General features: G+C 41.1%; 1 non-coding gene across 1 annotated transcript; it reads left to right on the top strand.

Annotated features, from left to right (window-relative positions):
• The first annotated feature begins 3,087 nt into the window (after positions 1-3,087).
• On the top strand, positions 3,088-3,214 carry LOC129667845 (small nucleolar RNA SNORA17). The gene has a single exon (XR_008718832.1). It is a non-coding gene; the product is annotated as a small nucleolar RNA SNORA17 (small nucleolar RNA).
• Positions 3,215-12,592: the final 9,378 nt, after the last annotated feature.

The raw sequence follows: 12,592 nt of genomic DNA, 5'->3' as shown, positions 1-12,592 counted from the left end.
ATACATGTAAATTTAAAATTCTTCCACTTTACTCTAAATCAACATAATATTGCTTCAAGGAAAAAAAGCTCAATTCAAGCACTGTTAGTACATACACACACACAGGATCCGTTAGTACACACACACACACACACACACACACACACACAGGTTAAAACCAGGGTTCCAAGATTCTGCCCAACAATTCATCCATAGCTATAGTCCTCAAGTCTCTGCTCCACAGGTACTTCAAAGTTAATAGCCTCCATAGTCTCCTGAGTACAAATGATACACAGGGTCTACTTGGGTGGAAGCTCTCTACTTGGGATGGGTCTTTGCCTCACTCAGCTCTCCTCTGAGCTCTGGCCACCTCAGATGGGAAGCAGCCATGAGCAGAGCATCCTGGTGTAGTGCTTCTCCTTCAAGTCTCAGCTTCTACAGCACCCTTTCCTCGTATGCAGCCATCTTTCTTTAACAAATTCACTTGGGCAAACTAACCTGAGAGCCAAAGATCTCTTTCTAAAATATTCTTATTCTCAACCTTCACTCATGACTTGCTTTCTCTCTGTCATAAGACTTTTCTCAAGCCGTATTTCTGGAGTGAGGGGGCGGTGTACCAACATGCACTCGTTGACCGCAGTGGAACACGCTGTGAAATTTCAATGCATACATTCAGTGCGCCCTGGCCCAATCATGATGGCTCGTATTTCCTTCTAATCACTCTTTACACTACTAGTCTTCAAGCTCCTCTCTTTTAGCTCTTCACAACAATATATAGGTTACAGTGAGCTGTTAATTCTACTGCTCTGAGACACACAGGATTTATTCTTTCAGTGTTAGGACCCATTGTCCACTCTCCCTTTACCCCTCTTCTTCTCAGATTCTAATAATCATATTCAACTTTTTCAGTTTTAATATATGAGACCAGTCATTCAGTATTTGTCTTTCTGGGTCTAGACAATTCTACAGTGCATGTCTTTTTGTTCTGTACATTTTTCTGTAAATAACAGAATGTCATTCTTTTATAGCTGGATAGCATTCCATTTTATATAATATGCCACATTTTCTTTACTTGTTCATACATCAATAGCTACCTAGATAAATATTTCTGTTTTAAATTATATACATTTCTCCTTATACATCTCTCAATTAATTTATATAAAATATAAACTAGTTTTCAGAATAATGTCTAATACATGACTGATACTCTACTAAGCATTACTGAATAGATGTTGAATAAATAACATAGCCACCACTAACTGACTTTCATGTCTTTATAACCAAGAAGGTTTTTTTGTTTGTTTGTTTGTTTGTTTGTTTGTTTGTTTGTTTGTTTTTTTTTTTGAGCAGGAAGTTTTAACCAGCAAATTCACCCAGGAGAAATGTAAAATGTTTATTTCAAACCCAGCTAGTACACTAAAGAACAAAAGAAAAGCAAGAAATTGTGTTTCCTTGTTTCAAGTAGTCTGAATGCTCTTTTCTGGATGTGTACATGATTAGATTAAGCAATTACTACTTTAAGATCTCCATGAGGCACCTACACTCTCCCAAAGCTGATCTTCCCCAGACTTAATGGCATATAATGCCTCTGCTTGCAGTACTTGTCAAACCTGGGAGAAGGAACAAGTAGGAAAGGGTAGAGGGACTGCTGATCTCACTTTTGTGTTCTATCTCTGTCGTATTATAATCATTAAAACACATGATGAGGTTCTGAGAAATTGTATGAAGACTAGAGAAAAGGGAGAAATTATTGGAATTAAATAAAACATTGGAATTGGCTAAATGGGACAGTAATTGCTGAGAGGAAGCAATGTTAAAAATATGTCCTCACCTGTTTACTTTTATCTAGACTGTAAAGGTAAAAAAAAAAAAAAAAAAAAAACCTAAATGTGTTTTGCAAAAATGTCAGGCATCTCCTCTTTTTATCACTGCGTGATGGCACTTACAATGAATTCCTCAGACTTGTTGACTCAAGTTATTACATTCTAATACCGATTAGCTAAATTGTCGCAACACAGATGTACACTCAGAGAGAATGAATTTTAAAATCCAGTCTTATATTACATTTCTTGATAAGTTCTACCGAGGTTTGAAATCCATCCTGGAAGAACCCATCAGACTGTTCTGCCCATTAGTGTTCTATGTGACAGAACCGAGAGGCTCCCCGATTGTTCCTAACTAAAACTGAACTGCCTGAGGATGCAATAACTGCCAGCCTCCGAAGAGCTTATCTCGTGTCTCACACTTTAATTGGATTGTTTCCTTTCCAATTTCATGAAGACTGTGAATGTTCATGGTATTGTTCTTTTGTTCTCTTTCCTGGGAACTTTGTTCCGTTTAATTTAATTTAATTTTATTTTATTTTATTTTATTTTATTTTATTTTATTTTTGTCATAATGGCCTGTAATGACCCTGTTTCCCCTTCTAAACCAAAATTCAAATGAATTGCAACTATGGAAACACTTGACATCTTTCAATCTATAATCTCATTAAAGACATGGAGCTACTAAAGGAGACAATGAGTGAATTGTTTACAAAGTCCGTAATGGGGTCAAAGTGATAAAGCGGTTGAGTGAATTCATTCTGTCAGTGAATGGCTCTTAAGTTGGGCACTCGAAGCTAGCTCGGTTACCAAAAATTCCAAAGACGGACTGACAGAAAGCATAATTTCGTCAGACTGTGGCGGTCGGAATGAGAAATGTCCCCATGGTCTTGGGCATCTGAGCACTTTCTCCCCACTTGGCAGCACTGCTTGAAGAGGCGGTTTAGCTTTGCTGCAGGAAGTATGTTACCAGGAGCTGTGTCTCGGATTAGAAAGTCTCACTTCCGGTTGCTCCCTGCTTCTCGATTTCAATAAGCCTGTTAGCTCTCAGCTTCCTGTTCTCACTATCAAAAATGCTGCCTGCTGCGCGCTGCCATGCTGGTTCTGCCCTCGGGAATTATAAGTCAAGCCAAACTCTTCTTTCTTTAAGTTGCTTTGGTCCTAGTGAGATTTTTTTTTTTTTGGGTTAGTCTCATTTGCTTGTTTGCTTTTTATTTTTTCAGCTCTTCTTATTTTATCCCATCAAATTCTCAGAAACAGTTATTTTGGTTACTAATAGCTTCTGCCTGCCCTTAGAGGCATCGCAGGTGCAGGTGCGGCTGCTGTGTCACATGTGCCTCAGCAGGTGGCAGAGGGGAGACAGACTCAGTAGTCTGAACTATGAACATCTGAATGATTAGTAGGTAGCCTAAACACTCTCTGAAAAGATGTAGCCCATGGCAGCTCAGTATCCAAGTGGGTTCCCTAGTAAGGGGAACAGGGACTGTCTCTGACATGAACTCAATAGCTGGCTCTTTGGAAACCCCCCACCACCACCACCACTAAGGGAGGAGCAGCTTTGCTAGGCCACAGAGGAGGACATTGCAGCTAGTCCTGATGAGACCTGATAAGCTAGGGTCAGATGAAGGGGAGAAGATCCCCCCTATCAGTGGACTTAGAGAGGGACAGGGAGGAGATGAGAGAGGGAGGGTGGGATTGAGAGGGAATGAGGGAAGGGGACTACGGCTGGGATACAAAGTAAATAAACTGTAACTAATATTAAAAAAAAATGAAAAGTTAATAAAAAAAAAAAAAGCAAGGCTGAGGTGACCACCAGTCTGGAGCCCCACAGGACTGGAAGTGGGGTCGGGTAGGGGAAGACCATACCCAAGATGACCCCTGCCCAGTGCCATAATGCACAAACAGGGCATAGTACTCCTGAGACCACTCCTAAGATGACCCTAACCAGCTGCAGTACCCAGGAGGGCCTGCCCCTGCACACTGGGAGTTTTGGGAGAGCTGGCTCCAGAGGATGCAGACTTAGGAGAGCTGGCCCCCATTTTTCTCCCATGTTGCCCCCTCCTTGCCCCTCACCACATGTGGCAGGAGGGAGACCTGGCCCTAGGGTCATGAAGGCAAGAGAGCTGGTCCTCCTCCTCACCTGCTGCAGCATTCAGGGAAAGCTGACCCTGCCCATCACCTGGGCAGCACAGTAGAGCTGGCCTAGAATGTGGGGGTTGCATGGGAGCCAGCCCGAAGGGGGTGAGCACAGGAGAGTTGGCCTTGCCTCTTCTCTGCTGGGCAGTGGCTCAGATGAGGAAGAGATGCCCTCCTCCCCTTCTTGAACCCTCACCATCTATGGTGGGTGGGAGAGCTTGTCCTGGGGTCATGAGAATGGAAGAACTAATCATGTGCCTCACCAGTTGCCACACTCTGGAGTCTGGGTCCTGTACCTCCCCTAGGCAGCAGGATAGAGCTGGCCCTGGTTGTAGAGGTTGCTGATAAGCCAGTCCCAAAGGCATGGGAGCAGGAAAGCCAGCGGCTGACTAGCTCAGGTACCTCTCAAGCTCAGATCCAGAGCTTTGAACTGGCTCACCCCAACCTCTACTCCATCGACGGACTGCTGCAATTCGTGAAGTGGCCAGTCCTGCAGGATCTCTATGATAAAGGGCAACAACAGGATATCCAAGAGGAGTCCCAGTGAAGTTCCAGTATGATAGAGGAGCAGAAGTCAGGAGTCTCCTATCAGACCAAAGAGTCATTTCAATAAACATTTGCAAGCAAAGAAGTGTGGACAAAAGGGTACACTGTGGGACACACTGTGATACACTACAGCTTCCACAGTGAGATTTGTTTTTCTCTGTTGGAGAGGGCAGATTGAAAGGGTAGGTATGAGGGAAAGGGGAGACGAATGAGACTAGGATGCATGATGGGAAATTCACCAAAAAACAATAAAAAGTATAAATAATAATAATAATAACTTCTGAATAACAACCTACTTAGTGAAATTTACTATAAAATAAATTTATATAATTTATGATTATCAAAATAAAATAGGATTATATTGGAGAAATTTACCCAAAAGGCATTAAAATGTATTAAATTCCTAACATTTTTTACTTTAATTTTATTTATATTTTTATTTATTACAATTTATTCACTTTTTATCTCCACTGCAGCTGCATCCCTTGTCTCCTCCCTTTTCTCACCCTATGCCCTCTCCCTACTCCCCTGATAAGGGAGGATCTCCTCCCCTTCCATCTAACCATAGTCTATTAGGTCTCATCAGGACTGGCTGCATCATCTTCCTCTGTGGCCTGGCAAGGCTGCTGGGGGAGTTGATCAAAGAACCAGCCACTGAGTTCATGTCAGATACAGCCCCTGTACCCCTTATTAAGGAACCCACAAGGAGACTGAGAAGTCATGGGCTACAGATGAGCAGGAGTTCTAGGTCCCCACCATGCATGGTCTCTGCAGGTACCCCTGGGCCCAGGTATTTTGGCTCTGTTGTTCTCCTTGTGGAGTTCCTGTCCCCTACAGGTTTTTCTATCTCCCTCTTCTTCCATAAGGATTCCAGCACTCTGGACAAAGTTTGGCTATGATTCTCAGTATCAATTCTGATACCCTAGTAGAGTTTTTCAGAGGTCCTCTGTAGAAGGCTCCTGTCCTGTTCCTTGTCTTCTGTTACTTCCCCTACTCCTGTTTGCCTTTCTGAATGAGGATTAAGCATCTTCCCTAGGGTCCTCCTTGTTGTTTAGCTTCTTTAGGGATATAGATTTTAGTAAGTTTATCCTATATTATATCACTAATATCCACTTATAAGTAAGTACATACTATGTGTGTCTTTCTGCATCTGGGTTACCTCACTCAGGCTGATCTTTTCTAGTTCCCTCCATTTGCCTGCAAATTTCATGATTTCCTTGTTTTCAATTGCTGAGTAGCATTCCATTGTGTAAATGTACCACCTCTTCTATATTAAACTAGTCTTTCTAAATATTCTTAAGCCACGGTTCAGGATTATCCTCTCAACTGTAGAAGTGAGTGGGTCTTTGCCTGGTACCCTAAGCATACCCATCTTCTACCTATTCCCTATTTTGACTATGTACGTTTACCATGGTTGACTCTGCTATTTTCCTCTATTTAAGACTACAGTGTAGAGGAATTTTTAATCCAGAAACATGGCTGCTCTGATCATATCCAAATAACTTCTTAGGTCTTTGTGATCTGGCTGGAATGCAGACAAGCCCTTAATACACAACTTTAATCTCAAGCAATGAAGACAAAGTTAGTTTGTAGGAGCACCCATGTTTGAAAGTGTTATCTAATTAAGAGGCAGACAAAGTGACTAATCAGATAAAGATTTGACAGACTAGGATATATCCAACTCTCAAGAGAACAGAGAGGAAAGAGAGGTGACTTAACTAAGAAAGTGCATCCCAGAGAGAGAGAAGGCAGTTTTACTGGGAGAGTTTCACAGAAACAGGTTGTAAAGAAAACAAGCTAGACACAATTGAAAACAGAACAAGCCAGAAAATGAGAATGAGCCAGAAGGTTAGCACAGATTGCTAGAGTTATTTTGAGGCCAAGCAGAGCATTTCGGTCAGAAGTTGAGAGAAGCCAGTTTGAAAGGGTCTGCTTAGAGAGTTTTGAGCCAGGACAGCTGAGGTGAACCAGCCAGCCAGAGTTCAGAAAGAGCTTGAAAGAATGAGCTTATTCAGCAGTAAGTCTCAGAGGCTGAACGTATTCCAGGCCTAGGTTAGATCAAATGGAGGCTAGAAGCTTCCAGGACCAGGCCTGCATTAGCAGACAGAGGCAGTCAGCCTCCAAGACAACAATTACATCAGGTGAGTAAAAGATACTTTTACATCTGGCATTCAACATGGCTGGAAGGAAACCCCAACAAGACTGGAGAAAAAGAAAGACTATCAACATTGCAGAAAGCAGAGAACATCTCACAGAAATTTTCCAGAGGACAGGAGACATCTGACAGAAAGTCACAGGGGAGAAATTAAGCTGAGACCATCTTCAGAGGAAGCATTTTTCTTCAAGTTTTTCCAGATGCTCAGAGAGACTCGGGGGACCCTGAAACAGTGAAAGCCTTGAGCCCAGAGCAAAAAACGACACAGGAGCCTCTGAGTCAGTGCATCACAGGAAGCCAGCCCAAAAGACAACTTTAATGAGATAGACAGACTTTTCCAGCAAGGAGAAAGAAGGAACCAGAGAGCAGAGAGCAACAGAGCAACAGCAGAGGAGCCAGCCACAGACTGCCTTTCAGAGATGAAAAGAAAAAAATAAATGGCGCCTTGTTTTATGTGTCTTAAATACTTTTAAATGAAACAAAAAAGGACGTGTTTGTTGTTTAAAAAAAAAAGACTGATGTAAAAAAGTTGCCTTTGTGGGGCTAGGGAAATGGCTCAGAGGTTAAGAGAGAATACTGCTCATCCAAAAGACCCAAGTTCAGTTCCAAGCACCCATGCTCAGTGGCTCACAACCTCCTCTAACTGCTGCTCCAGGAGATCTGAGGCCTCTGCCCTCTCTGAGCATATGCATTAATGTGTACACAACCACACATATATACACAATCGAACATAAAATAAGAAAGAAGGAAGGAGAGAGGATGAGGGCATTGGAGGAGAGCTTATGTGTTCATACAGCTCTGGCTGCTGCTCAGAATGAAAATGAAGACTGAAACCAGCTGCCCAAGCTGTCATCAGTTCAAGGTAGGTTTGTATTGTGCTCAGTGTTTCAATACTAAACAATCATAAATCCACAAGGGAAGCAAACAGCTAAAGGGAAGCAAACAGCTAAAGAGAAGCAAGAGCTTTCCATGCTGCTTAAGCTGAGCTGTGAAGGAAGTTAAAGAAAGGAAGCTGTATTCATAAAGGTGTTCTTTCCCCTTGAATGTGTTGTCTCTGCAGCCTATCTGTGATAGAATGAATAACACAATAACATTCCGCCCAGATAATCCAGAAAAGGTCACCACTTTTAACACTGCTATGATCTTGAGGAAGAGCTAACAATTTCTTCATTTTGTCTCTAAGAGATCATTAAGCCACAGGTCCCAATCCCAAAGAAGGTGACATAACTGCCTCTACTTCAATTGCTTTTCGTCATCAAATGTATCTAAAACATACATCGGGCATTTCTTTCCAAGTAATCCAACAAAACTACTTACAGAAATGCATTAGTATGCAAACAAGTGGTTTTATTAATGTATACTTGTGCTAGCTCAGCCTTTCATGTGTGGGCTTATATTGTTCTTAATCCATGGAGATTGAATCCATCAAGAGGTTGATTTTATATGTAGATAAAATCCAGAGTTGCCAATTTGTATAATGTGAGGTGTCAGTAAGTGGGTCAGTCTTTCAAGATTACTCTCCATGTCATGAGTATAAAACATTTCCACTGTTTGAAATATGCTAAATATGAGCCTCTCTTTACAATATTCTTGGAAACTATTAAAATTAATAAGTAGTTCCTACAACTTAGTAATCAAATAATTAATAATAAGTTGTTAGCCAGGCATGGTACATGTCTGTAAGTTCAGCACCTTGAAGGCACAGGCAAATCTAGCATTCAAGGCCAGTCTTGTCTGTGCGAGGAGACACTCCCTCAAAAGTATCATTGACGTATAAAGTAATGCCTCATGTGTAGTAAAATGTCTAAAATGTTCTGTTTATTAGAGACTGAATCTTAGAGAGTTACCATGTGTTTGTGTGCCTTCAAATATTCACTTAGAAAGTTGAGTGTGGTTGAGTGTGACTTTAATTACCTATACTGGGGGACTTCAAAGCAGGAGGGTTCTGTGCTTTACTGACCACCAGCTTTGCATGAAAACGGCAAGCTTCGAGTTCAGTGAGCTACCCTCACTCAAAGGAATAAGGCAGACAGCAATAGAGGAAGGCTCTGACCCTCTTGAGCATGCACAGGCAAAGAGCATGTAAACATGGGCCCTTGCACACACACACAAAAAAATGATTTTGAAACTGAAGCAAGAATTAAGGCCTTTGCGGGCAATTAGGCCATGAAGGTTCTGCCCTCTCGGTTGTGTCTAGCAATGACAGAGCTTGAGGGAGTGAGTTCACCTCTTCCATTACAGGAGGGAGCACAATCTTGAGAAATGCTTATTGATTCCAGAGGTGAAAGCGGGCTGAACTCTGTCTGAAGAACATGTTTTGAGTTGATTACAGAGGCAGGTATTTAATGTCAGCCTTAGAAGTGTGTTCACTGAAGTGAAGCAACTCCCCATTATTGATAATTGCCACTAATTATACCATTAGACAGATATAAAATCAGCTCTACCCCTAACACTAGCAAAAGCTGTGTGGCTGTTACTCTTTTTTTATGAGTTCAAACGGTTCTGTTTTTCACTCAGTCTGGTCCTCTCACAGTCAAAACTACAAGCGCATCACTACTGTCAGGATTTCTGCATTGTTGCTGATTGTATAGAAAGTTGGGATTTGAAGGCAAAGGCCTGCTCTCCCTCGGAGTGTCCATTGACATGAGTTTACCTCCATTATCGTTGGATCATCTGTTAGGAAAGCGGTGTGTCAATGAGTTCAGAGGCTGGATAGTAAACATGGCGCTGTGAGGAAAACAAAAATGCCTGTAAAGTACTGTAAAAAGGACTCTGGAATTATGGCCCCCGAGTATCTACACTGGATCAATAAGTCTCAAAAACTCCATAGGATCTACCTTACATGGTAAGCTTGTTTCATGTTTGTTTTTGTTTTTTCAACACCATTACTTCTGGTTTTAATATAGGCACAAAATAATGTTTGGGCAGTGTTCAACATGGCCAAAAAAATATTCAAGTTCATTATTTCACCTGCAGTAATTTGGAATAATTTAAATATTTTTTTATTTTATTTTTATTTTTTAATTAATTTTTATTTTTTATATTAGTTACAGTTTATTTATTTTGTATCCCAGCTGTAGACTCCTCCCTCATTCCTTCCCAATCCCACCTACCCCCCTTTATCTCCTCCCTGCCCCTTTCTAAGTCTACTCACAGGAGAGATCCTCCTCTGTGGCCTAGCAAAACTGCTCCTCCCTCAGAGGCAGGGAAGTCAAAGAGCCAGCCATTGAGTTCATGTCAGAGACAGTCCTTGTTTCCCTTACTAGGGTACCCACTTGGAGACTGAGTTGCCATGGGCTACATCCGAACAGGGGTTCTAGGTTATATCCATGCATGGTCCTTGGTTGGAGAAACAGTCTCAGAAAAGACCCCTGGGCCCAGAGATATTTGGTCCTTGTGGAGCTCCTGTCCTCTCCAGGTGATACTAACTCCCCCTTCTTTCATATGATTCCCTGCAATCTGCCTAAAGTTTTGTTATGAGTCTCAGCATCTGCTTTGATACACTGCTAGGTAGAGTCTTTCAGAGGCCCTCTATGGTAGGCTCTTGTCCTGTTACTTGTTTTCTCCTACTTCCAATGTCCTTCCCATTTGTCTTCCTAAGTGAAGATTGATCATCTTACCCTGAGTCCTCTTTCTTGTTTACTTTTTTAGGGGTGCAGATTTTAGTATGTTTTTCCTATCTTATAGGTGTGTCTTTCTGCTTCTGGGATACCTCACTCAGGATGATCTTTTTCTAGATCCCACCATTTGCTTGCAAATTTCATTATTTCCTTGTTTTTAATTGCTGAGCAGTATTCCATTGTGTAAAAGTACCACAAAAATCTTTACTCTGCTATATCCCTTTAAAATCTGAGGAGAAATGCTGAGATTATCAGCATTTGCTACTAAGAGGATTTCTCTTATCGATACAGCTCTTCCATTGGTTATTACGTCAAGTATAATGTTGTCCACTTTAAAGATTTTTTTTTAATTTTGAAGATTATAATTCCATTTCTCCTTTTCCTGTCCTCCCTGTAAATCTGTAAGTAATGACCCCCTTGGTGTCATATATCAGATATTTACATTGCAATTCACAACAGCAGCAAAATTACAGTTAGGAAGTACAATGAAATACTTTTATGGTTGGGGTCACCACAACATGAGGAACTATATTAAAGGTCACACATTAAGAAAGTTGAGAACCACTACTTTAAACCCTCCCCATGTAACCCTCCTTGCTCTCTTTCAAATTTACGATCTCTTTTTTAAACTAATTTTTGTTCCATACATATTTGTATATGTATATAATTCCTAGACATAATGTGCTCAATCTGTATAATGTTACTTGTGTGTACATTTTTAGGGCTGAACAAATTGATGTCTTCTTCCCTGTGGAAAACTGTGTATACAAATACTAAGCTTAAGTAAGGTGCTAGAACTACAACTACAACTTCCCAAGACCCACCAAAGTTAAAGTAAGAGCACAGAGACATCTGTCCCATGGCCGGAAATGTAAGACTAGTCTTCTGTAGACTGAATGCCTGCATTCCTCCAAAATCCCTATGCTGAAACCAGATGTGATTACATTAGGAGAATGGATCTTTAGCAGATAAGCAGGGTTCTGCCATGAGCAAAACTGAAACTCTTAAAAAGTGATCCTGGAAACTATTTGGTAATAGAAATAGGAGATGGTAATGGGGATCAGTTGTAATCAGAGTACACTACAAGCATGTATAAATTTATCACAGTGAAATGCATTATTTTGTACAATTATCATATACTAATAAAAATTGAAAAGATAAAAAGGAGACCCTGAAAAAAAGAAGCTGTTTAGTGGGTAGGGTGGTGGGGTAGATCTGGAAAGTGTTAGGGAAGAAGTTGGAGGTTAAAGTGATCAAAATACACTGAATGAAATTCTCAATTAATGAAAACATGTATTTTAAAAAATACAGACCATGGAAAGTTCCCTTGACACTCCTTCATACAGGCACATAGTGATAATATGAGTACCTGCAAGCCACGGTCACCCTCAACACAGGGAACCTGCCAGTGTTCAGTTTTAAATTTCCTATCCTCCAGGCAGTTAAAAATAAGTGATTGTTATTATAAACCACTGGTTTATGATATTCTGTTACAGCAACCCAAATGAACTAAGGCACAGTCATAATCTTAGCATGGCACACACAATTCAGGGATAGAAAGTGAAGAGGGTGGTGTAAGAACAGTAGACCCTTTGAAATAGACACTGTCTACTTTGGAACTTAACAGCTCTATAAAGAGACACTGGAAATGCTTCAGTAGGATTCAGTCCAGGACAGCAGCTTTGGCACAGTGGGTCCAGCAAGGAGTCCTAGGGCAAATGCAGAATGCTGGTCCTATAATAAGCCCTGCCCAGCATGAGAAAGACCACATTTAATTATGAGAGGAAGGGTACAAGAAGAGAACTTTGTGCCAAAATTCAAGTTGATTTGCCCCATGCTTCCAACAACTTCATCATCATCATCATCATCATCATCATCATCATCATCATCCTCTGTGACTCAGCTTTACTCTTCCTTACCTGTTTATGGCTTTACCCTGACTTAAAGTTCTTGTATGATTCCAGGAATTCTTGACTGGCTATCAGCAAATCCATCTCCTCCTTCTATGCTGGCAGGGAGGGTGCCCATTCCTTTAGACAGCATGTCGATATTGACCAGAAGCAAAAACAAGAGCATGTTCTCACCTCCTGTACCTTTTAGATTTAGCATGCCTTCTTGCTTCCTCGATGTATTATAAGATGCATTTATGACCTTAAACCGATAACACAGAGTGAGGCAGAAAACTAGGAAGGGAGAGGGAAAGGAGAAAGAGCACTTCGCTTCCTACTCTTTAAGCCTGGCATTTTAGGAAGTATATCCATTTTTAAAAGAAACAATGCAGATCTAAAAATCAGATGGTGCTTCCATCAAAACCCTTCCAGAATTTTGTTGTT

This window comes from Psammomys obesus, unplaced genomic scaffold (assembly GCF_907164565.1).
Source record: "Psammomys obesus unplaced genomic scaffold, mPsaObe1.curated_primary_1811, whole genome shotgun sequence".
NCBI classification, from domain to species: domain Eukaryota; kingdom Metazoa; phylum Chordata; class Mammalia; order Rodentia; family Muridae; genus Psammomys; species Psammomys obesus.
The sequence above is the reverse complement of the archived record's forward strand: the minus strand, read 5'-3'. Positions and strand labels throughout refer to the sequence as shown.